Source organism: Sus scrofa, chromosome 1 (genome assembly GCF_000003025.6).
Source record: "Sus scrofa isolate TJ Tabasco breed Duroc chromosome 1, Sscrofa11.1, whole genome shotgun sequence".
Classification (NCBI taxonomy): domain Eukaryota; kingdom Metazoa; phylum Chordata; class Mammalia; order Artiodactyla; family Suidae; genus Sus; species Sus scrofa.
The window spans coordinates 65,208,261-65,234,135 of record NC_010443.5 but is presented as its reverse complement, the minus strand read 5'-3'; the positions used below and the strand labels follow the sequence as shown (position 1 = coordinate 65,234,135).

Genomic DNA, 25,875 nt, shown 5'->3' with positions numbered 1-25,875 from the left:
TTGCATGACATGATACTATACCTAGAGAATGTTAAGACACTACCAGAAAAAACTGTTAGAGCTCATCCATGAATTTGGCAAAGTTGCAGGATACAAAATTAATACACAGAAATTGATGGCATTTCTATGCACTAACAATGAAAGATCAGAAAGAGAAATTAGGGGAATGATCCCATTTACCATCACATCAAAAAGAATAAAATACGTAGGAATAAATCTACCTAAAGAGACAAAAGACCTGTATTCTGAAAACTACAAGATACTGATGAAAGAAATCAAAGATGACACAAATAGATGGAAAGACATTCCATGCTCTTGGATTGGAAGAGTCAATATTATGAAAATGACTATACTACCCAAGGCAATCTATGCAATCCCTATCAAATTACCCAGGACATTTTTCACAGAACTCAAACAAAATATTTTAAAGTTTGTTTGGAAGCACAAAAGACCCAGGATAACCAAAGCCATCTTGAGAAAGAAAAATGGAGCTGGAGGAATCAGGCTCCCCGATTTCAGACTATACTACAAAGCTACAGTCATCAAAACTATATGGTTCTGGCACAAAGATGGAAATATAGATTAGTGGAATAGGATAGAAAGCCCAGAATTAAACCCATGCACCTACAGTCAACTAATCTATGACAAAGGAGGCAAGAATATACAATGGAGAAAAGACAGCCCCTTCAATAAGTGGTGCTGGGAAAACTGGACAGCCACATGGAAAGGAATGAAATTAGAAAACTTCCTAACACCATTACATACATAAACTCAAAATGGATTAAAGACCTAGATATAAGACCAGACACTATAAAACTCTTAGAGGAAAACATAGGCCAAACACTCTCTGACATAAACCACAGCAACATCTCAGATTCACCTCTGAGAGTAATGACAGTAAAAACAAAAATAAACAAATGGGACCTAATCAAACTTAAAAGTTTCTGCACAGCAAGGGAAACCCTAAACAAAATGAAAAGACAGCCCACAGAATGGGAGAAAATCTTTTTACAAATGAATTGACTGACAAGGGATTCATCTCCACAATTTATAAACACCTTCTGTAGCTCCATACCAAAAAAACAAACCACCCCATCAAAAAATGGGCAGAAGATCTAAACAGACAAGTCTCCAAAGAAGACATATGGATGGCCAAAAAGCACGTGAAAAGATGTTCAACATCACTCTTTATCAGAGAAATGCACATCAAAACCACTATGAGGTACTACCTTACACCAGCTAGAATGGCCATCATCCAAAAGTCTACAAACAATAAGTGCTGGAGAGGGTGTGGAGAAAAAGGAACCCTAGTACACTGTTGGTGGGATTGTGAATTGGTGCAGCCCCTGTAGAAAACAGTATGGAGATGCCTCAGAAAACTAAAAATAGAACTCCCATTTGAACCAGCAATCCCACTCCTGGGCATCTATCCAGAGAAAACCACGACTCGCAAGGACACATGTACCTACAGTTCATTTTCAGCACTATTTGCAATAGCCAAGACATGGAAACAACTTAAATGTCCATTGACAGAGGAGTGGCTCAGGAAGAAGTGGTACATATAAACAATGGAATATTACTCAGCCATTAAAAGGAACAAAATACCAGCATTTTTAGCAACATGGATGGACCTAGAAATTTTCATGCTAAGTGAAGTCAATCAGACAATGAGACACCAACATCAAATGCTTTCACTGACATGTGAAAAAAGGACAGACTGAACTTCTTTGCAGAACAGATACTGCCTCACAGACTGAAAACCTTACGGTTTCCAGTTGAGACAGATTGTGGGGTAGGCGGATATACAGAGGGTTTGGGATGGAAATGCCATAAAATTTGGTTGTGATGATTGTTGTACACCTCTAAATGTAATAAAATTCATTAAGTAGTTTTAAAAAAAGTCTAAGTTTTAAATGTGGTGCTATTTTCCCCTTTTAATCTCTCTCCTAATATGTTTAATAATCAGTTATAAAATTTATGTATAATGAATTTCAATATCAAGAAAATAAAACACCACTGTGTAGCACTGGGAACTATGTCTAGACACTTATGATGGAGCATTATAATGTGTGAAAATAGAATGTGTACATTATGTGTAACTGGATCACCATGCCGTACGGTAGAAAAAAAAATTGTATTGGGGAAATAACTATTAAAAATAATAATAATAAAATAAAAAATAGAAAAAATAAAAGATCTCAATGAGCAGAAATAAATCTCTAAGCTCACAAAAAAAATAAAGTTAATATGAAATGGCAAAAAAAAAGAAAACACTAAAATATTTTAAAGAAAATATGAGGTTATCTAATAATTTAGTGTTATTAACTATAAAGTTTTACCATTAAATTTTACATTAATATGTAATATATGATAAAGTACACTTCATTTATTTATTTGTTTTTTGCTTTTTAGGGATGCAACCAAGGCTTATGGAAGTTCTCAGGCTAGGGGTCTAATCAGAGCTGCAGCTGCCACCCTATGCTACAGCCAGAGCAAAGCCAGATCTGAGCCACATCTGTGACCTACGCCTTAGCTCACAGCAACACCAGATCCTTAACCCACTGACTGAGGCCAGGGATTGAACCCTCAATCTCATGGTTCCTAGTTGGATTTGTTTCCACTACGCCATGATGGCAACTTCAGTAAAGTATACTTTATACTATAGTATATATTTATATTATAGTATAGTATATATAGTAAATATATCACATAAAAATATAAATTTTGTAAAATTGCTTAAAATTGTTTAAAATTGTAAATCACCATAATCTTAACATTATTATTTGAATAGAGACATAAATTGTTCTTAGATGTATTAGTAAAATTTTAAAAGCTATCAATTTTTTCTTAAAGTTAATTTAGATAGTCAATGCAATTCTAATCAAAATCTGAAAGAGATATTTCCTGAACTTGACATCCTGACTATTTATTTTAATAGGTTGATTTGCCTACTTTTGAAGTCAAAATGATCCTGAAGATTACCTGCAGAAGTCACTAGTAAGGGCATATGTATTAGTCAGTACTCATGCTTCATATCACAATCCAAAATTATTCTATAAGGATTAAGGTGTTAGATGATAAAATAAAAAGTAGAAGAAAAATCTGTCAGTTTACCTCTCAATTCTCTACATGGAGACAGACTTCGAAAATAAGTCCAAATCCAAAAATTATAATCACATTCCCTGAATTCAGACTATATTACAAACATACAGTAATGAATACAGTACGTTACTGGCACTACAACAGACCTATAGATCAATAGAGCAGTATAGAAAGCCCAGAAGTAAACACACGCACCTATGGTCAATTAATCTAGGACAAGGGAGGCAAGAATACACAGTGGAGAAATGACAGTCTTTTTGAGAAGTGATGTATGGAAAAGTGGACAACTACACATAAAAGAATGAAATTAGAACATTCTCTAACACCACACGCAAAAATAAACTCAAAATGGCTTAAGGACCTAAATATAAGCCCAGGCAGTATAAAACTCCTAGTGGAAAGCATAGGCAGATCACTCTTTGACATAAATCACAGTACTATATTTTTTGATCCACTCCCTAGAGTAATGAAAATACAAAAATAAAAAATTGACCAAACTTTACTTAAAAACAAAATATACTAACAGTTCATGCAGTTCAATATCAATAAAACAAACCAATCCAAAAAATGGGCAGAAGATCTAAATAAACATTTCTCCAATGAAGGAATATAGATAGTCAAAAGGCACATGAAAAGGTGCTCAATATTGCTGATCATTAGAGAAATGTAAATTGAAGCTACGATGAGGTACCACATCACCCCAGTCAGGATGGCCATCATCAAAAGGTCATTTTTTTCTTTTTTTTTTGCCCTTTTTTTTTCAGGGCCACACTTGCTACATATGGGAGTTCCCAGATTAGGGGTTGAATTGGAGTTACAGCTGCCAGCCTCCATCACAGACACAGCAATGTGGGATCTGAGTCCTGTCTGTGACCAATATCACAGCTCATGGAAATGCAGGATTCCCAGCCCACTGAATGAGGCCAGGGATCAAACCCACATCCTCTTGGATACTAATTGGATTTGTTACTGCTCAGCCACAACAGAAACTCCAAGTCTACAAATAATAAATTCTGGAGAAGGTGTAGAGAAAAGGGAACCCTCCTACACTGTTGATGGGAATGTAAATTGGTATAGCCACTATAGAGAACAAAAAAGAGATTCCTTAAAAAACTAAAAATGGAGCTACCATATGATCCTATAATCCCACTCCTCTTCATATATCCAGAGAAAACTGTAATTTAAAAAGATACATGCACCCCAATGTTCACTGCAGCACTCTTTACAATAGCCAAGACATGGAAGCAACATAAATGTCTATTGACAGATGAATGGATAAAGAAGATACAGTGGGTGTATATGATGAAATATTACTGAGCCATCAAAAAGAATGAAATAATGCTATTTGCAGCAACATGGATGGACCTAGACATTATCATACTAAGTGAAATAAGGCAGACAGAGAAAGACAAATATCATATGATGTCACTTATATGTGGAGTTTAAAAAAATGATAAAAATGAACTTATATGCAAAATAGAAATACACCCATAGACAAAGACAAACATATGCTTACCAAAGGGAAAAGTGAGGGGAGAGATAAATTAGGAGGATACACTCTATTACATATAAAATAGATAATCAACAAGTTCCTACTCTATAACACAAGGAACTGCACTCAATAATTTATTTGTAATAACCTATAAGGGAAAATAATCTGAAAAATAATATATATATATATATGTATAAATGAATCACTTTGCTGTACACCTGAAGCTAACATAATATTGTAAATCAACTATACTTCAATAAAAAATTTTCTTAATTAAAATAGAAAGCTCCAAGGATTTGAGTTTGGTCAACGTTAAGAATGCTAAGTATATATAAAGAACAATAAAAGGCAAACAATGTTTGATGAAATGTTACCAATTAAAAAGAGGTTTAAACATTAATATGTAAAAACTTCTATCCAATCAATAAGACAAAAAAATAGCTCAAAAGAGCTATTTGATATGAGAAAAATACAAATACTTAATAAGCATATGAAAAATATTCAACCACATTTACAATCAAATAAATGCAAATTAAAACAAAATAATCTTTTTTATACATTATATTGGCAAAGGTTTCTTGAGTAATAGTATTTTTAAAAATTATACTTCACTGGATGAGGGGGAAACAAGAATTAGGCATAATTTCAAACTACTGGTAGACATTTAAGTTGATATAATTTTGCTCACTATCATTTTTATACTCACAGTTACACACTGGGGGATTTATTTTTTGGAAAAGTGGTGAGGCAAACCAAAGATTTATGAATGAAAATATTGATTGTAACATCACCTAAAATAAAATACTATAAACAACCTAAATGCCCAAGAATATGGGAAAAATTCAATAAATTCTGGCATATAAATTTGTTTACATATCATAGAGTCATTTAAAACCATATTTTAGATATTTAATATAATGGGAAAATAATAAAAATTTTAATTGAAAAAATCAGAATATACATCTCAATACTCAGAATATTTGCAATTAAATAAAAACAGCGTAAGTACGCAGAAAAAAGATACTAAATATTAGCAATACTTTGCACGCAAGAATATTATTAAAGATTTTTTCATTTTTCTATTTTTGATATTTCTGATATGAGAAATTTTCTATAATAAACACCCATTGGTTTGATATAAAAATATTTAATATCAGAAATATTTTCAATATGAAATGATTAGTGGCACATCATAGAAATAGATCAGCCTTTAGAACATAGCAATTGTTCAGTAAATACTGAATAAGTGATTAGCACTCACTATTAATTAATTCAAATTTTATTGTGCTTTCTCTTTCTCAACATTTTGTTCTCTTATACTTTATTTCTATATCCTATTTTCTTATATTAATTTCTTCATGATCTTTCTAAATGCTTTTTATACAGTTGCCCACTGCTTTGTCACCATTTTTGTAAAGATTTAACAAATGGGACAATAACATACTGAGAAATTTTTATATTTGATCATATTATCAAAGATAAAACTGCAGTTCATTTTATTTTTCAGTCTTTAGCAAATAAAAAATAAAATAAAATAAAATAATTAACAGAAAATGTTAACTGGCAAAACAGAGGCAAAGGGCCAAGTATAACAAGATAATACTTAGGTGTTTGGGAAATTCTTAGTCTCTAAGGAAGATTGGATAAACAGCTGAAGTAAAATCCTGATCTTCTAAATTCCTAATCTTTATAAAATAAAGTGATGAAAGAGATATCAGGGAAGAGTGATACTGCAAGATGAATGCTTGTGACCCCCACCCCAAATTCATATGTTAAACTCAGTCCCAGGTATGATGGTATTTGGAAGTAGGGCTTTTGGAAGGTGATTAGGTCTTGAGGGAGGTGTTCTCTTAAATGGGATTAGTGCTCTAATAAAAGAGACCACAGAGATCTTGCTGTTCTGCCTTGTGAGGGCACAGTGAGAAGATGACTATATATGAACACTCACCAGAAAACAAGACTTCCAGGGCCTTGATCTTGAACTTTCCAGCCTACAGAACTGTGAGAAATAAATTGCCCTTGTTTGTAAGCTATCCGGTTTATGGTATTTCATGACAGCAGCCAGAAGACATGAGAGGTTTAATTTTTCAATGTGATCAATTAGAAGTATTTTGATTTGAGTTTGACTTTTTTTTTTGTTTTTTTTTGGTTCTTTAAGGCCACACCTGAGGCAAATGGAGGTTCCCAAGCTAGCAGTCAAATCAGAGTTACAGCTACCAGTCTATACCACAGCCACACAGAATCTGAGCTGTGTCTGCGACCTACACCACAGCTCACAGCAATGCCGGATCCCCAACCCACTGAGCAAGGCCAGGGATTGAAATTGCGTTCTCATGTATGCTAGCCAGATTCATTAACCGCTGAGCCACGATGGGAACTCCTTGAGTTTGACTTTGATGAAAAATAAGTACTAGATTCAAAGTGGATTATACAAATGAATGTATTTTAGTCTTTCCCTTTTTTTGTTTGTTTGTTTAAGAATGGCAGTATATTAGACCTCCTAGTTTTAAACAGGATAGTTTAAAAATATCCATAAAGGCAGATCCCAACCCTGCCAGAGTACAAAGCACTTCGGACAAAATAATCTTAAGTGATACTGAGAAATTTTCCTAAGAGTCTTCAATAAAATTATAGATAAAATGTAAACATTGGAGTTGACTGCAGCTAAAAAAAATATCAAACATGTCTGCCCCACTTACCCAACAGATAATTGATTTCAGTGCAGATGTGGTTCTTGGCATTGCCCAAGCCACAACTCTGAATTATGTAGGAAAATTGAGCCTGAAAAACAAAACAAAGAAACATGTATGAACTAAATGTCAAATGTAAAAGTAACAGTTTATTTCCTGTTTTATGGAAATAAACTGTTACTTCTCACTTTATAAAAAAAGAAGCAAGCTTACAAATTGAACCATATATTATTTCCTTACAAATATAAAAAAATCTACAATCATTTCCTTTAGTTTTCCCTTTAGCTGTTCAAATCTGAATCTGACAGATGTGAATTAAATGTGACTATTGCATTTACAAAAAACAGGTTCTTTTAATTTCTAGAATATACCAAGAGGTATTCATAACATTACCATTCCATCACAGTACATTGTTTTATTTCTTTTAACTACCATTTTCATCTTTATACACTCTTGAACATTTTTTTCATTTATACTGATATTACTCAAGCAATATAATATGCTATAGTGGGTTTAAACTCAATATTGGTAAATTAATTCCCAGTTGTCTTCATAAATACTCTAGAGTATTAGAAGGATGCCAACTACATAAGCTATAAAATATTATTGGAGTATCTAGTAAAATATCTACTTTTCATGATATTTTACAAAATTATTTAAAGTCACTTAATGCCTCCTGATGGCATCTTTATAGAGAATTGCTACTTTAAAAGGAATTGAAAAGTACAGTAAAAAGCAGGAACATTTTAATTTGTGAGGTAAGCATTGAGTAGAAAGATGACTTAGAGATTTGTTTTAAAGAAATACTGTAAAATGTACCCAACTTTCAAGAGCAATAATACTTTTCAAATAAAACCCTAAAAAAATCTATAAAATCTGCTTCTTTATTTAAAGAAGCAAATGTGATTTGTGTCTGTATAAGTGAGCCTGAGCATTAAAGATTGAGAGAAAGAGAAACAGAGAAATAGAAATAAGAAGAAAATGAAATATAAATAAATGAAGTCAAATAAAAAATTAAACATTGTATCTACTTCATGTTTTAGGAAAATTAAAGCCAAAGCATATTAAACCAAAAGGGGAAAGAAAAAAACAGTTGTTTCATTGCCTAATTCATCTGCATATTGTATCTATACCTCTTGACAGAAGTCACAATTTATCATCAAAGCATCCAAATACTGGCCTAATATAATCTTTCATCCTGTCTTTAAATTTCAAAATTCACAGATATCTGTGGACTTGAGTCCTTCTAGGGCCCAGAAGCAACAAGCATTCCTCCCCGTGTTGTTGAAAAAGAAAAGATTGTGTGAATCGAAAGGGAAATGGCTGTAAAAAGGAGGGCAAAAAATGTCACAGATACAGCTTGCCACTGTTGTTGGGCCGATTTTCCTTCTGCTGGGTCAGTGACCTCAGTGCTCACTACTGTCAAGTAAAATGGTCTGAGCGACACCTGTTTTCCCCAAACCCTTGACCCTTACTTGGCCTGCAGCACTGACACACCCTCACGAAGTGCGTGGCAATGGAGTCTAGGAAATGGGCAGTTGCCAAGGGAATTGTGCCATACTTTTTGACTAACTACTTATATATTATCTCTCACCTCATTTGTAATGTAGAGAAATGCATTTTTAAAATTGAAGAGCAGTATCGATTAGTCTAAAAAGCTTTCAATTGGGTTTTAAGATATCACAGCTTTATTTATTCACTGTTGCATGTCAGCAATGCGACCTTATAAAATATTTGAGACTTATTACAAAAGGATTCAGATTTTGGTACCTTGGTTTTAATGCTTAACCTAGAAGGAAATAGTGAGCCAGTTTTTTCTCATAGGTTTTGTAAATCAGCATTAAAATTTTAAATTTTCAATAAAATTAACTTACTGAACTCTCTTCAAAATGAAAAAATAAATGTTCCTCCCTAACTGAAACACATAGAAAATATTTAAATGCTGCCACTTAGACATTTGAGTTGCTCCAATCATTTATTTTTTTCAGGCTCATCTTTGCAAGTCATGCAGGCAGCATATATAGATTTAGTTTTTATAATGGCTAATCTATCAAAATACCTAATTTGGTTATTTTGGTCATGTACATACAAAGTCCTAGGCATGCCTTATAGAAGCTGTATAACATAGTATCAAAGGAGACTTCTCTCTAGGAAAGCAGTTTTTTTTTTTTAAATAAACAACAATATTTTTATGTTAATCAACTGTCCCAAATTAAGAAGAAAGAGATTTGGAAATGAAGAGACTAGAAAGCCCATAAAAAAATCAAGAGCTTTCCAAGAATTAACACCTTAGTAGCAATATGGCCAGAGAATCTTTTTTCCAGCTCCATATCATTGCATCAGAGAGCTCCCCCACCCCCCTGCACCAGGGGCAGAAATCAAGGTCAGGATAGGCATAAGTAGGGGCCAGCATCCAGCAAGGCTGTAGCCTCTAAGCTAGATAATCAGCTAGCACTTTTGCTTTATGGCTGCTTGATTAGCAAGATCTGAAATACATTAAATTCAATAAGGCCCAAGACCTGACCATTTTGGCAGTGAGAAAGTTTGACTTTGAGAAGTAGATGTAAAAAGCAATCAACACTAAAAGAATTGTGGCTTCAGGCTTTGAGGCTAGATTGGGAGAATAAGCCAAAGCAGCTAAGTAAAAAGTGTCAACTCTGCCACTATCATCACAACAGACAAGTTATGTGTTTTCTTAGTGTCTGTCTCTCAGTAAGGGCCAGAGTGGAAACAAATCTACACAAAGACCAAACTGGATGAAAAAAGGCAGTGACGGCAAACAGGAGTTGTAAACAAAACAACAAATCTTGAATTTAGATAGTAGACTTAAATAACGTGGTGGGATTGAAGATGATCTAAAATCAAGATGTTGTTAGAGAAAGGACTACCATGAGGTTACTTTAAAAAAAAAAAAAAAGAAAAGAAACAAAATGGCCAGAGTTTTACTTTTAATTGATCTTACTAGAACACCATTAAGAGAAATAGCCAGTCAAAAAAATCTATAATTCTTTAAAACACATATAATTACTTTAAAATGTTAACTTTTAGAGACCCATGAATGGTATCATTCCTTTACTCCCAATATAAAAGCTTCTGACAAATGAATCAGTACCTCAAACTTTTTTTTTTTTTTAATGTATTTGCCAGAGACATTCTAGTTCTGGGAATTTATCATAAAGTTTCTCACAAAATATAAAAATTGTAGCACAAAGATGTTCTTCACAACAGTATTTATGACTCACTCATTCATTCAACAAAATTTTTGGAGAAGAATCAGTGGGCTAGGCAATGTGCCTGCTATTTAGAAAAAACTCTAAATGCCATTAAAAGAGTAATTGTTAATTATGGTACAGGCATATGATGAGCTATTATGCAGTTATTAAAATGATGTTTATGGAATGTTTAATGACTTGGGAAAATGTTAATGATTTAATATTGAGAAAAAATGCACTTACAAAATAGCACTTACCATATTATATGAAACATGTAAAAATTGCATTAATAATGAAAGAATACTCCAAAATATGAGCAATAATTGCCCTTAGGTGGTAGAATGATACTTTTCCTCTGCATTTCTTTTTATAAGGAACATGTATTAATTTAATAATCATTAATAAATACTCATATTTTGGTAAATTAGAACTATCAAAACCTAATCCAACTGACCATGTGATCAGAATTTTACTCTCTAGGTGTAAGGACTTGATTGAGTCTGACAGAATGCAAGATATTCAGACAGCTTTTACAGACATGTTTCCCTGGAAAGCATGGTGCTCAATTTTGTGGATTGCCTGAACACTTTTGTTTACACTCTTAAAATACTTTATATTCCTAATAGCAACTAAATAGGTTTAACACTTTTTGCTAATAATCAAAACCAAGTTTGATGTTTCTTATATCAGTTTTATTGGACGTATAACTTACATACAATGAAAGGCATCTATTTTGAGTGTACATTTTGATAAATTCTGGCAAATATTCATACTGATGCAACTATTTTAATAAAAATACAGATTTTTTTCCCCATGATCCTCAAAAGTTTCTGTGCCTTGTGTGTTCTGTAGCTAATTTCAGTCCCATCCCTGGCACCAAGCAAATATTTCATATAACCATAGGTCAAATTTGCCCTCTGGAATTTCATATAAATGAAATCATACAGTATATATTCTCCTGTGCATGAAATTTCCCTCAGCATAAAGTTTTGAGCTCTGTCCATGTTTTTGCATGTAGCAGTATGGTATCTCATTATAAATGCTCTAGAGTGGCTAAAAATAAAAAGATTTATGATATCAAGTGTTGGTGAAGAACTAGAAGAATTCAAAATTTCATGCATCTCCAGTGGAAATATAAGATAGTTTATCCACTTTGGAAAACAAGTTAGAGCTTCCTATTAGGTAAGCCATATGACTCAGCAAGTCTACTCCTAGATATTTATCCAAAAGAAATGAAAACTTATGTCTATAAAAAAGACATGTGTACAAATGACCAGGGTAGCTGAAGTAGAAACGTCATGTGTAATAGCCACAAGTAGAAACAACCCAATGTCTATTAACAGGTGAAGGAACAAACAAAATGTGGTATATACATTCAATACATTCGATGGAATTTTAGTAACACAAAGTTGTGTTTTTAAGCCCAATTTTTAAAAAGCTATTTTAATAAAATGAATTATTCTAAGAAAAAGGTTTTAAGAGTGGGAAAATCTTGAAGATTCACCACAATAATATACACACTACTCCTCAGTAAGGAATTTTAAAATGTTCTTCAATAAGTGGTGTTGGGAAAACAGGGAAGCTACAAGCAAAAGCATCAAACTAGCTTACTATTCTCTCACACAAGCACAAAAAATAAATTCAAAATGGATTAAAGACTTAAATGTAAGACCTGAAACCATAAAATTTCTAGAAGAAAACAGACAGGAAACACTGACATTGGTCTTAATAATGTTACTTTGGATATGTCTCCTCAGTCAAGGTAAACAAAAGCAAAAATAAACAAACAAACTACATCAAATTAAAACGTTTTGCAATCTGAAGGAAACTATCAACGAAATAAAAATGCCACCTACTGAATGGGAGAAGATATTTGCTAACAATATATATAATAAGGAGTTTAAAATCCAAAATATACAAAGAACTCATATAACTCAACATCAAAAACAAATTAAAAAACAGCTTGATTAAAAAATACAGGACCTGAATAGATAATTTTCCCAAGGAGATATACAGATAGCTCACAGACACATGAAAAGATGCCTGAGCATCACTAATCATCAGGGAAAAGCAAATCAAAACCACAATGAGCTATCTCCTCATACCTGTCAGAATGGCTATTATCAAAAACACAAAAAACAAGTTGGCGAAGATGTGGAGAAAAGGAAACTGCTGTGAACTGTTGGTGGGAATGCAAACTGATATAGCCACTATGAAAAACAGTATGGAGATGCTCAAACAATTAAAAATAGAACTACCATATGACCCATTAATTGTACTCTTGCGTATACATCTGAAGAAAATGAAAACACTAATTACAAAGTATTTACAATAGGCAAGATATGGAAGCAACCTAAATGTTCATCAACGGATGAGTGGATAAAGATGTGAGGGGTGTGTGTGTGAGAGAGAGAGAGAGAGAGAAAGAGATGGGATACTACTCAGCCATAAAAAGAAAAATATTTTGCCATTTGTGACAACATGTATGAATCTAGAGGATATCATTCTAAGTGAAATAAGTCAGGAAGAGAAAGACAAATACTGTATGATTTCACTCATATGTGGAATATAAAAAAAAGGAAATAAATATAACAAAACAGAAACAGAGTTATAGATACAGAGAACAAACAGGTAGCTGTCGGCGGGGAGGAGAAGAAGGGAGGAAAGAGGTGAGGAAGATTAAGAAGTGCAAATTTCCAGTTGCAAAATAAATGAGTCAGGGGGTATGAAATGTACATTGTGAGGGCTATAGTCAATAAGCATGTAATTTCTTTGTATGGTTGCATATTGTAACTAGACTAACCATTGTGTTCATTGTGAAATGTACAGAAATATTGAATCATTGCTGTGCAACAGGAACTGTGTTGTAGGTCAGTTATAACTTCAAAAACAAACAAACAAACTCACAGAAAAAGAAACAATATTGTGGTTACCAGAGGCAGGGCAGGTAGGGAAAGGCGGAACTGAATGAAGTCAAAATGTACAAATTTCTATTTGCAAGTAAAATAAATTCTAGGGATATAATGTACCACATGATAAATTAACAGTGCTGTATGTTTTACATGCAAGTTGTTAAGAGAATAAATTTTAAGAGCTCTCATCATAAAGAATTTTTGTATTTCTTTAATTTTATATCTGTATGAGATGACGAATGTTCCCTCTACTTATTGTGATAACTATTTCATGACGTATGTAGGTTAAATCATTATGCTGTACACCTAAATCTTATACAGTGCTGTATGCCAATTATATCTCAATAAAACTGGAGGGGGAAAAACCCTAAGCTCCAATCAGTGTTTAATTAATAAATACACTTACAAATTCTAAAGCACATCTGTCTATTATTCATTTTTAAAATGAATAAAATTTTTGATTAACATTTGTTATCTATTTAAGAGAAAGCAGTAAATATGTTAAAGCAATCAGGAATCTGAAGTAAGCAGCTGTCACACAAGAAGTGATACGTTTTCTATTCTCTCAAACTCCTGCTGTGAATTCTTCTACCAACCTTTGGTGAAAACCCTATTTTTTCTCAAATGAGAAACTGCAATAGTCAGAAATGAAATTGTTTCATTTTTTTTTTCATTTAAAAATCAAGTACTGAACATAAAGTCAGACACGGTCCCTGCTCAGTGGGTTTCACAATCTACAATGCTAGTCTGTTTTTTTTTCAGCTCAAACTCTATATTAGAGCACACACTCAATAGGAAGTTGTTTACTATTGCTAAGATATACTCTTGTGCCCCGATACAATACTGAAAGAAAGTTCACAGTCCTTTGAAAAACCAGGGCCTTGGGCATGCTGGAAGGCCAGGCACAATAACACATACTTGTATTAAATAAAGGAAAGTTCTGTGTCAAGGATGGAATTCTAATAATGATTGTCTTTTTCTGGTTTACTATTTAAGAAAACTTACCAGAAATATTTAAAAGCCAACTTTACTTCTGAGTGTATGCAAGCTTATAAGTCCAGCACAGTGCCTGAAATGTAGGAAGTCTATGTTGGATGGTGGGACAAATTAAAAATGTGTATTTGAAATCAAACAGTCTATGTTAATAATAATTCTAATATTCAATTGTAGTCCAAAATTATAAAATGATTAAATTCTAAATTAAAGCCCCAAAATTATTGCTGTGATTTGTCCACATTCATGATTTTTACAACACTGTTCAAATGGTCTCAGAGATTTCTGGCCATCAAGGAAATTTACTAAACTATTTTCTTGAATTTTTTTTTTCTATCAGAAAATTCATTCTTGGTTTGTATGTAGGAAACAATAAAATATACTGGAAGAAAATGTACTTGTTCAGACTCTGCAGAAAAATGAGAAACTTCACATACTGGAAACCTACTGTCTCTCAAATACTAAATTCATCTACCAACAAGTATTGTTTAAGTGCCTACTATGCAACAGGCAGAGTTCTGGTGCTGGCAATACATAGGAGTGAAATATTTAGAAACGCCCCTGGGACTCATGGGATCTTACATACTAGTGGAAGCACTTGGAGGTGGGGGAGGGGAGAAGGAAAAGAGACAAAGAATAAATTAGTATATAATATTATGTTTAATTACAAACCTGGGTTCCTTCATTCTCAACACAATCTTGCTACTTATTTTTTAAGTGAGGAAATAGCAAACCAGAGGTGTCATCTAACTTTTTCCCAAGTCCTACTCTAATATGGCAGTAATTTAACTTATCATATTAGTGGAAAAAAATCCAAAGACAATATCTAGGTTCATAAATTATAACCAACAAGGAAGAAAATGGAGGAGGAATGGGAAAATGGGAAAGAAGTTTAGAAGTAAATGCCTGCCTCCGTGTGAAAGCCATGAGAATATTCCTTGTGTACTTCCCACTATGAGAAATGCAACTGACCAAGAGCTCCCACTGCTGCACTGTGAAATCCACTGTGGTATTTGCACTGAAGTCCCACTTCCCATGGGCTGCTCCCAGCCAATCACAGAGCACTGCAAGTGATGCCTATTCCTGAAAGACATGGGACTCCTTCAACAGCTGACTTCAACTTGAAGCCTCCCTAAAGCTCTTGCTGAAACTTCCTTGGAAAGCATCGACTGTTAAGGCCATGTCCCTCCTTCTCTCTCACTCACATTGTGGCCTGAAGGTACTAAGTATTTCCCTTACCATTTTATCTCAAAAAAGTGGTTTCTCTAATAAAACACTTGCATGTTTAACCCCATCTTAGTGTCTACTTCTGAGCTGTGTACAAGACAAGCAGTATCAAAACTGATCTGAGCAAATGAGAAGATGACGATTTGGGGCTGGTTCACCCACCACCTGGCAGGTGAAAAGGATATCATCCTGGTTACTATGTGGGTCTGAATGATCCTTGCAGAATGTAGTATCTCATTTGCTAAAAATCTCACCAATGATGACCTGGGAAAATGTCCCAGTGGAACGGAATGCTATGTCAGGTGTAATGATGCAATATTTGAAAAACATTGGGGAAAAATGTGTACAGAGACAGCAGAGTAAAATATCCTTCAGAGGGATAATGAGAGACCAAGGGTTGTTAACAGGGAGTTTATGCCTAAGTGTGTGAACCTGGAGAGTCTCAGATCTAGTTTACAAAGAGGTCCTAATCACCTGCAGTAGAGTGTCAGAGGCACAGCGCTCCAGACATATTTGATAGTCAGCCAAGGCAGACTTGCTGTGCAAAGATGAGGGCCTTCATGGCTCCTGAAAAATAGAGCAGAAATCTTAATGAATGACCTTCACAACTATTCAAATTCCTGGTCACCCCTGGCCTCCTTGGGCTAGAAAAGATAACCCATATTTTCTTAGTGAAGATGGAAGATGATACAGAAGCTTCTCTCTCACAAGGTAGTACTAACCCTCTCAGGACTTGCCCTAACTCCTCTTCCGACTGTCAGGCTAATAACTATGCTCAAATCCCAGCATAATCTGGCCAGGACTGTGCTAGGACTGATAAGGGAAGAAAAACTCTACATTTAAAAAAATGCAAGAGCCAGCTGCCATACCCTGGCAAGGGCAAAGGGAGTACCACTTGGATTAGATTTTGAGGCTTTTTGATCAAGGGGGCCAGAACTTATAGCTCGATAAGCAAGAATTCATTGCTTTAGATGTACTTTTTTTTTTTTTTTTTTTTTTTTTTTTTGGTCTTTTTGCTATTTCTTGGGCCGCTCCCGCGGCACATGGAGGTTCCCAGGCTAGGGGTCAAATCGGAGCTGTAGCCTCCAGCCTACACCAGAGCCACAGCAACGCGGGATCTGAGCCGTGTCTGAAACCCACACCACAGCTCACGGCAATGCCGGATCATTAACCCACTGAGCAAGGGCAGGGACCAAACCCGCAACCTCATGGTTCCTAGTCGGATTCGTTAACCACTGCGCCACGACAGGAACTCCTAGATGTACTTTCTAAAGAGCTGGAATTTAACAGCCTGGCAATAACTCCAGGTGATAGGCAAGCTTGCTGATGGGGTGGCTTTTAGAGAAATGTGAAAAATAATGGCCAACTCTCAGCAAATAGAAGTGCCAATATTGTTCTGGCAGATAGCAGAAGAAGGGATAATGAGGCTGAGGAAAGTGAGTACACTGAATGAGCAAGTTACATAAGGACAGCATAGTCAAAAAGACATACCTTTCACCAAGACTACCAGGAACGTGCTGGTAAGAACGGCACTGGAATAAGCCAAAAGCTCAGTGACGGTTCTTCACAGGTCAGTGATGGTGAGAGGAATGTTTACAGAGCTAAGCTTTTTAACAAGTGTAACAACGCCCTCCAAGTAACAGAAGCCAGGTGATGGCATTTAATTGCCAGAGTTAGGTGGCTTCAATTATCATAATGATAGGCTAAGTTGGAGAGACAGTCAAGGACTTTAACCTGCTGAGTTGTGGAAATGGTTAATAGAGCATGGCATCCTTATAGGCAGAAGTGATGGGCAGCCAACAATATTTCTACTTGACATCCAAAATAAAACAACAAAAAATGTACAAGAACACAAAAGTGGAAGAGCAAGAAAGGGTGCTAGAGCAGGTCCAGGCTGTGAGGCCATCAGCCCCACCATGTGGGTCATACAATATTTCTTAGTGTTGGAGGATCCAGCAGATCCTATAGTGTCGGAAAAGGTGCAATGTGGAATTTATGGCAAGCTCCAGTGGATAATCACAACACAGGCCTCTGGAAGTCTGGAGTGAGGCAGAGAGTCATTCATTCTTTGAAAAATATCATCCTAACACATACTACATGATTCAGAGGCAGCCAGCCTCATAGAATGGTAGACTATACCTCTATGTGCAACTGAAGTAACAGTGCTGAGGAAACACTCTCAAAGGCTGAGGTATGTTTGTCAAATCAGAGACCCCTATATGGTGCTTGGTCCCAAGTAGGAAAGATACTTGGGTAAAACCACGGAGGGGCCATTAACTCACTGAAGGATTTTGTGCTTCCTATCCTCACACTTTTGAATTCTGCCAGGGAATATACCACAGGTCCCATCAAGCTATAAGTGAGGACTACCATCTGGAAACTTGTGAAACCTGGTGCCTATGGATCAACAGGAGAAAACAGGAGCCTGGTTATTGGCAGGAGTAATAGATTCCGATCATCAAAATGATGTACGGCTGCTTGCGCATGGGGAGAGAGGGAAGAATGAATGAGGAGGTATTTGGGTCCTAATATTTCCTTGCCTTACTGTAAAAATGAACAGTCATGTGAAGGAACCTGGACTGTAAAAATTCTAATAATCGCGGGTTGAGATATTTCAGGAATTAATGTTGACATCATACAACCAGCCAAGCCACCAAGACCTTCTGAGGGAATCAGTGAGAATGACAGGAATTTAGAATGAAGAGTGGAGAAGGGAAAGGAGCACTGGTGACAAGCCAGGGATCAACTCCAGTGGTGGGAGCTTTAGTTCATTCCACAGACCTCCTTAGATTTTGCTCAGGAAAACATGGAAGAGCTGCTTCTGGACCTACGGGGAGAAACACACCTGAATGGTTCAAGGGTCTCAGAGTGGTGGTCAGGAGAATGAGCTTTGGAGACCCACCACTTCAGGGAGTGTAATTGACCAAGGATCCCAGCTCTGGTGCTTTGAAAGCCAGAACTAACTGCATTTATGCTGAGACCATGGACTGCTCCCAGCTAATACTGAGAGTGGTAGGAATACTAAAGAGACACAGGATACCACTGATGGGCAATTTTAGTGTGAAAGCACTCTCCGACAGTTTTGCCAAACTTCCTTTAGACTTTGGGGCTGTCTAGAACACCAGCGGCCAACCTCTCTTCCTTCCCTTTACTCAGGATCAGATTTGCACGTGGTTTTATTACTGTCCCAGCTTTATCCAGCTTCCTTGCTGTTTTACTTCAAGCAGCTATTCCTCCTAATAAAATCCTTGAACATTTAATCTCATTTTGTTATATGCTTTCTAAGGGCCTCTATGATGTCCTTCTACGTTGCTGAAGTTGAGTTTTGTAAATAAGCCTTAGGTCTTTAACATCATAAGGAAAGTATAGCAAACTAGTGAAAAGACTGTCTTAAAGACATGGCAAATAAGTGAGGGTAGGAGAGTGTGACCATATGATAGCACATTAAAAAAAAAATGTAGGTGGTGATATTTATTCCACTGCAATTGTACAAACTGTGGCTGAATGGCATCACCAGAGGGATACAGAATCCAAGCATTCTTATCTATCTATAAAAGGCGACCTAAGAAGACAAGCTGGAGGAAGGTGTCTAAGACAGACTGCTGTATGGCACAACCAAAAGGTAGTCAAAATTGTTTTCCAATACTTCATCTCTTCAGAAATTAAGGAGGATTGAATCCACGTTCCATATCAACACCTGGTAAAATATCCCACTCCACCAGTTCCTTGCCATTTATACTTCAGTCTCCCTTCTCATAACCCTCTTTCCAACTGCTCCACAACCATCTTACACAGGTTTCCTGCCACCTGCTATGACCAGGTTCCCCACTTTGTTCTTTGCCCTCTTTACCCATTTTCATTACTTTCATTACAACAGATTCTTGACCAAGGTTGAAAATGTTTCCCCAAAATTCATTTTATTTTTATGAAAGATATTACTAATATCATTACAAAGGACTTCTATATGGTTAAAAAAGACAGTGACTTGTTTGATAAGCTGAGAGTTCATCCTAGAAGTCTTCGAGTGAAGGTAATCTCCCCAATGCCTTAGAATTTTCATTTCCAATGAATCTAAGTCTTCCCTACATAAAACATTTAGGAGGTTTTCTTTTTAAAAGAGGGAAAATGATTAGCCATAGATGTTTCTATATCAGTGTAGAGAACTGACAGTTTTTGAAAGTCCTTTAACCAAGTGATTGTTTTATTTACATTTCCTTATTTTCTTCTTCAGCAAAGAGCTAATGGTAAGCTTCAGTCTGTCAAAAGTGTCAAATTCTGAATCATCAGTGTCAGAAATAATGGTATTTTTTTCACTTATAAAGTTGTTTTCTTTTGGTTTGTTATGTTTCCAAAAATGAGAGTTTTCCAGGATTCAGAATTCAAAAAGTTTAGCGTAATTGTTTTGAATTAAATCACCACTATCAAAGGTTTCCAATGTTAATATTTTCCTGTCAATCAAGAAAGTTATAGTTTTGGGGAATCATTCATTTTAGGTCTTCATCAATATAAGCAGAAAATGTGGGAAAAAAAGAAACGTTCTTTTTCTTTCTCCAAGCATAACTTTTTATTCATGGTTTCCTTACATCTGCACTTATCGCTTTAAAGTTCCACTTAAGGTATAATAGAGAGGTCTCCATGCAATAAGCTAAGAATTCTGAAACTCAGTCATAATTCATTTCCTTTATCAGATATCTCTTTTAAAGGTAAGCTCTAAGTCAAAAATAAATTTCATAATACTTTTATATTTACTGAAGCTGTTGTTGTGATGACAGAAATTACTTCTAAATACTTTGAATTACTTTTATCTACTATAAAAATGTTACATGCCTTTTTCTTTCTTAACCAAACTTATCAGCCATTGTCAATGCAGCAAAAGTTAGAGCTGAATGCTGTATTTTTAATAGAAATTTCACAAGTGGCACAAAGATATTTTTTAAACTTATCAAAATTATTACAGTTTATGGAAATACAGTTTCTCAGATCAACAGTAAGCAGTGTATATAGGTAATATTTATATATGTAATATATATATAAATTACATATTATATACTTAAGAACTGTCAGACTACAGCATCCATTACAACATATGGACGTATGATGAATTTGTCAGTTGATAAAAGAGGTCAGTCACTTGTATTTCTTCCTTCTATTCTTTTTTCTAGAGTCACGTAAATAACTTAAGGTAGAGATCTAGCATAACATTAATTTCCTTTGCATTACCTTCTTGATCTCCCATGAAATTAAGGCTTGTGTTCCTTCTAGAACATCCCTAAAATTCTTTGACTTTTCATGTACTATTTTGATTGTTTCTGAAGAAATTATTGGGGCCCATAATATGTATCCATGCTGCACATCTAAAGATACATTGTATATACTGTGTTGATATGTATTATTGATATTAAGTGTTTATATAGTATTGTGTTGATTCAAACACTTTATAAGAAAAGCTGAAACATGTAGGTTGTAAAACTATCATAACTATTTTTATCTTTTGCTTGTATGTATATTCTATGAGCTCAATTTTTTTGAAAGCAACATACTTTATTCAAAGAATGATTAATTCAATGTTAAAATTGCTTCTGTCTTCTTAAAGAAGGCATTATTATGCTTTTATGCAGGAGAGCAAAGATCCTTATATAACAGTTTCTCTTCCTCTTCAATGCCCCTCCCACCCAATAAATGCACACAAATCTTTTGATTTGAAGTGGAAGTTTAAACAAATTCATTTATCTCCTCTATTTCCTGAGATATATTAAAGTGAAAGAAGGAAAAAAATGATATAAACTCATAAATGAACAGGTGAAGGGCCTCAGTAATTAAGGAATTATAACACATTTTTGGAAGATACAGAGCAGACAGGGAAAAAAAAAAAAAAAAACAAAGGAAGATATTACCTGGGGAAAGTGAAAAGGCAGTAGAACCATAAAGGGAGATTGTCTTCTCTTTATAATCTCAGAACACTGGGAACATTTATAATCTCAGAACATTTCTGAACATAAGAAACATCAGCTAAGAGGGGATATAGATAGGAGACTGGGTGCTAAAAATGCATTAATTAAAATTCTATATAAGGAAGACTCACTGGATGACCTAAACATAAATCATTCCCCTAATTTGGGTGTGGAATGCCAGGCAGATAAAAGTCCAGCTGTCAATAAATAAGTCAACAAATTAAGTTAAATCTGCAGTATCCTCTCTATAGAAATTGAAAATATTGAGTGTCTTAGTTTAGACTGCTATAACAATGTACCATAGATAGTTGGTTTATCAATGACGAAAACTTATTTCTCACAGTCCTCAGACTGGAAGTCTGTAATCAGAATGCCAGCATGACCAGGTTCTGGTGAGAGTCCTCTTCCAGGTTATGGGCTCACTTCTCCTTATAACCTCACAGGAGATAAGAGCAAGCTTAAGAAAGAGAGCTAGAGAGCTCTCTGGCATCCCTTTCATAAGGACATTAATCCTATTTATGAGAGATTCACCTTTATGACCTAATTACCTCCCAAAGATCTTATCTCCTAATACCATCACATTTGGGGTCAGGATTTCAACATATGAATTTGGGGGATGGGGTGGGCAGGGACAGAAATATTCAGTCCATTGCATTGAGATCAAGTCATTTTGGTGACTTCGGAGAATTGGTTAATTCTCTGCATCTACATCATAAAGCAAAAATAAAGCTAAAGGATTGGCTATTCTTACTGTCTCCATGTCCTAACTTGTCATTCTCTCTTGAACCTATTCCATGAAACAGCTTTTGACAAGGTCACCAAAGACCACTATATTTTAAAATTTGATGGTCAGAGTTATTTCTTTTTTTTTGGCGGGGCGGGGATGGGGACTGGTGTCTTTCTTGTGAGCCCTGATAGGTACTCTCTACTTCCTTGGATTTCAAGACACCATACTATGCTGGTTAATCTGTTCCCTTGATTTCAAGACACCATACCATGCCGGTTAATCTGTTCCCTTACTAGCTTGTCCTTCTCGGTGTCCTGGATGGATTCTACTCTTACCAACTCCTAAGCATTGCTATGCCTTTAAGCTCAGCACTGAGACATCTTCTATCTGTGCTCTCTCCATAGGTGACCTCCTGTGGCCACATTCAACAAACAGCCATGATTTAAACAAAATATTTTTTTTTTTTTACTGAAATGAATTTATCACATCTGTAGTTGTATAATGATCATAACAATCTGATTTCACAGGATTTCCATCCCACAGCCCAAGCACATCCCCCCACACCCCAAACTGTCTCCTCCGGAGACCATAAGTTTTTCAATGTCTGTGAGTCAGCATCTGTTCTACAAAGAAGTTCAGTCTGTCCTTTTTTCAGATTCTACATGTCAGTGAAAGCATTTGATGTCGGTGTCTCATTGGATGGCTGACTTCACTTAGCATGATAATTTCTGGGTCCATCCATGTTGCTAAAAATGCTGGTATTTTGTTCCTTTTAATGGCTGAGTAATATTCCATTGTTTATATGTACCACTTCTTCCTGAGCCACTCCCCTGTCAATGGACATTTAAGTTGTTTCCATGTCTTGGCTATTGCAAATAGTGCTGAAAATGAACTGTAGGTACATGTGTCCTTGCGAGTCGTGGTTTTCTCTGGATAGATGCCCAGGAGTGGGATTGCTGGTTCAAATGGGAGTTCTATTTTTAGTTTTCTGGGGCATCTCCATACTGTTTTCTACAGGGGTTGCACCAATTCACAATCCTACCAACAGTGTACTAGGGTTCCTATTTCTCCACACCCTCTCCAGCACTTATTGTTTGTAGACTTTTGGATGATGGCCATTCTAGCTGGTGTAAGGTAGTACCTCATAGTGGTTTTGATGTGCATTTCTCTGATAAAGAGTGATGTTGAACATCTTTTCACGTGCTTTTTGGCCATCCATATGTCTTCTTTGGAGACTTGTCTGTTTAGATCTTCTGCCCATTTTTTGATGGGGTGGTTTGTTTTTTTGGTATGGAGCTACAGAAGGTGTTTATAAATTGTGGAGATGAATCCCTTGTCAGTCAATTCATTTGTAAAAAGATTTTCTCCCATTCTGTGGGCTGTCTTTTCATTTTGTTTAGGGTTTCCCTTGCTGTGCAGAAACTTTTAAGTTTGATTAGGTCCCATTTGTTTATTTTTGTTTTTACTGTCATTACTCTCAGAGGTGAATCTGAGAAGATGTTGCTGTGGTTTATGTCAGAGAGTGTTTGGCCTATGTTTTCCCCTAAGTGTTTTGTAGTGTCTGGTCTTATATCTAGGTCTTTAATCCATGTTGAGTTTATGTATGTGTATAGTGTTAGGGAGTGTTCTAATTTCATTCTTTTCCATGTGGCTGTCCAATTTTCCCAGCACCACTTATTGAAGGGGCTGTCTTTTCTCCATTGTATACTTGAAGTCAAAGATGACACTAATAGATGGAAAGATATACCATGCCCGTGGATTGGAAGAGTCAATATTATCAAAATGACTATACTACCTAAGGCAATATACAGATTCAATGCAATCCCTATCAAATTACCAAGGACATTTTTCAGAGAACTCGAACAAAATATTTTAAAGTTTCTTTGGAAGCACCAAAAACCCATCCTGAAAAAGAAAAATGGAGCTGGCGGAATCAAGCTCCTGGACTTATGACTATACTACAAAGCAACAATCATCAAAACTGTATGGTACTGGCACAAAGACAGAAATATAGATCAGTGGAACAGGATAGAAAGCCCAGAAATCAACCCACACACCTACAGCCAACTAATCTATGACAAAGGAGGCAAGAATAAACAAAATATTTTAAATCACAACATTTTAAACTGATCCATTTCACAATAATGCTTACCTAAAATATAGGATTAGCTAAAGCCTATATATGTATTTGTATATCCTGCTATAAACAAAGACTTTTAAACTATAAAATGCAGCATTGTGTACAGGTTGTCTTGAAAATTGTACTTTGTCATTTTCGATTTTTATAAATATGTTTTAGCCCATTAAGTATCCATCAACATCACTGGTAGTGGCATACTTAATTATTTACATGTGCCAACATTTATTTAAATAACACTTAGTTATTGGAAATTAAAACTGTATCCAAATTTTTCACTATTGTAAACATTTTAATGAGCATCTTTATAGCTAAATCTTTGCACATCTTGATAATTTATTCATAATAAACATTTGGAAGCATAGTTCTTTTTTTTTTTTTATTTTCCCACTGTACAGCAAGGGGGTCAGGTTATCCTTACATGTATACATTGCAATTACAGTTTTTTCCCCCACCCTTTCTTCTGTTGCAACATGAGTATCTAGACATAGTTCTCAATGCTATTCAGCAGGATCTCCTTGTAAATCTATTCTAGGTTGTGTCTGATAAGCCCAAGCTCCTGATCCCTCCCACTCCCTCCCCCTCCCATCAGGCAGCCACAAGTCTCTTCTCCAAGTCCATGATTTTCTTTTCTGAGGAGGTGTTCATTTGTGCTGGATATTAGATTCCAGTTATAAGTGATATCATATGGTATTTGTCTTTGTCTTTCTGGCTCATTTCACTCAGGATGAGATTCTCTAGTTCCATCCATGTTGCTGCAAATGGCATTATGTCATCCTTTTTTATGGCTGAGTAGTATTCCATTGTGTATATATACCACTTCTTCCGAATCCAATCATCTGTCGATGGACATTTGGGTTGTTTCCATGTCCTGGCTATTGTGAATAGTGCTGCAATGAACATGTGGGTGCATGTGTCTCTTTTAAGTAGAGCTTTGTCCAGATAGATGCCCAAGAGTGGGATTGCAGGGTCATATGGAAATTCTATGTATAGATTTCTAAGGTATCTGCAAACTGTTCTCCATAGTGGCTGTACCAGTTTACATTCCCAACAGCAGTGCAGGAGGGTTCCCTTGTCTCCACAGCCTCTCCAGCACTTGTTATTTGTGGATTTATTAATGATGGCCATTCTGACTGGTGTAGTTAAGTACAGTAAGGCATTTGCTAAGATCCTATGAAGAAGTCCATAATCAATTTCCATAACTACTACCATGCAAAAGAACTACATTACTGGTTCTTAATGTCCAAGTTAATTTTTGGTATCTATTTTTAATACTGTATAGAAAATAAATATATTGAAGTTTTAATTTGTGATGCTGAGAAAAATATCACTAGAAGGCAAAAAATTGCATCCTCATGATAAATGATAGAAGATTCATTAAAGATAATTCTTTGTCTCAGAAATTGAAGAGAATGGCACTTGAAAATTAGTT

At 35.3% G+C, this 25,875-nt stretch overlaps 1 long non-coding RNA gene across 3 annotated transcripts in view; it reads right to left on the bottom strand.

Moving 5' to 3' along the window:
• LOC102160801 overlaps positions 1 to 25,875 on the bottom strand; it is a 973,686-nt gene that overhangs the window by 226,079 nt on the left and 721,732 nt on the right. For all 3 annotated transcript variants that reach the window (XR_002338692.1, XR_002338694.1, XR_002338699.1), the window contains one exon: positions 7,294 to 7,375. This is a non-coding gene — a long non-coding RNA (uncharacterized LOC102160801). The remainder of the gene's footprint in view (positions 1 to 7,293; positions 7,376 to 25,875) is intronic.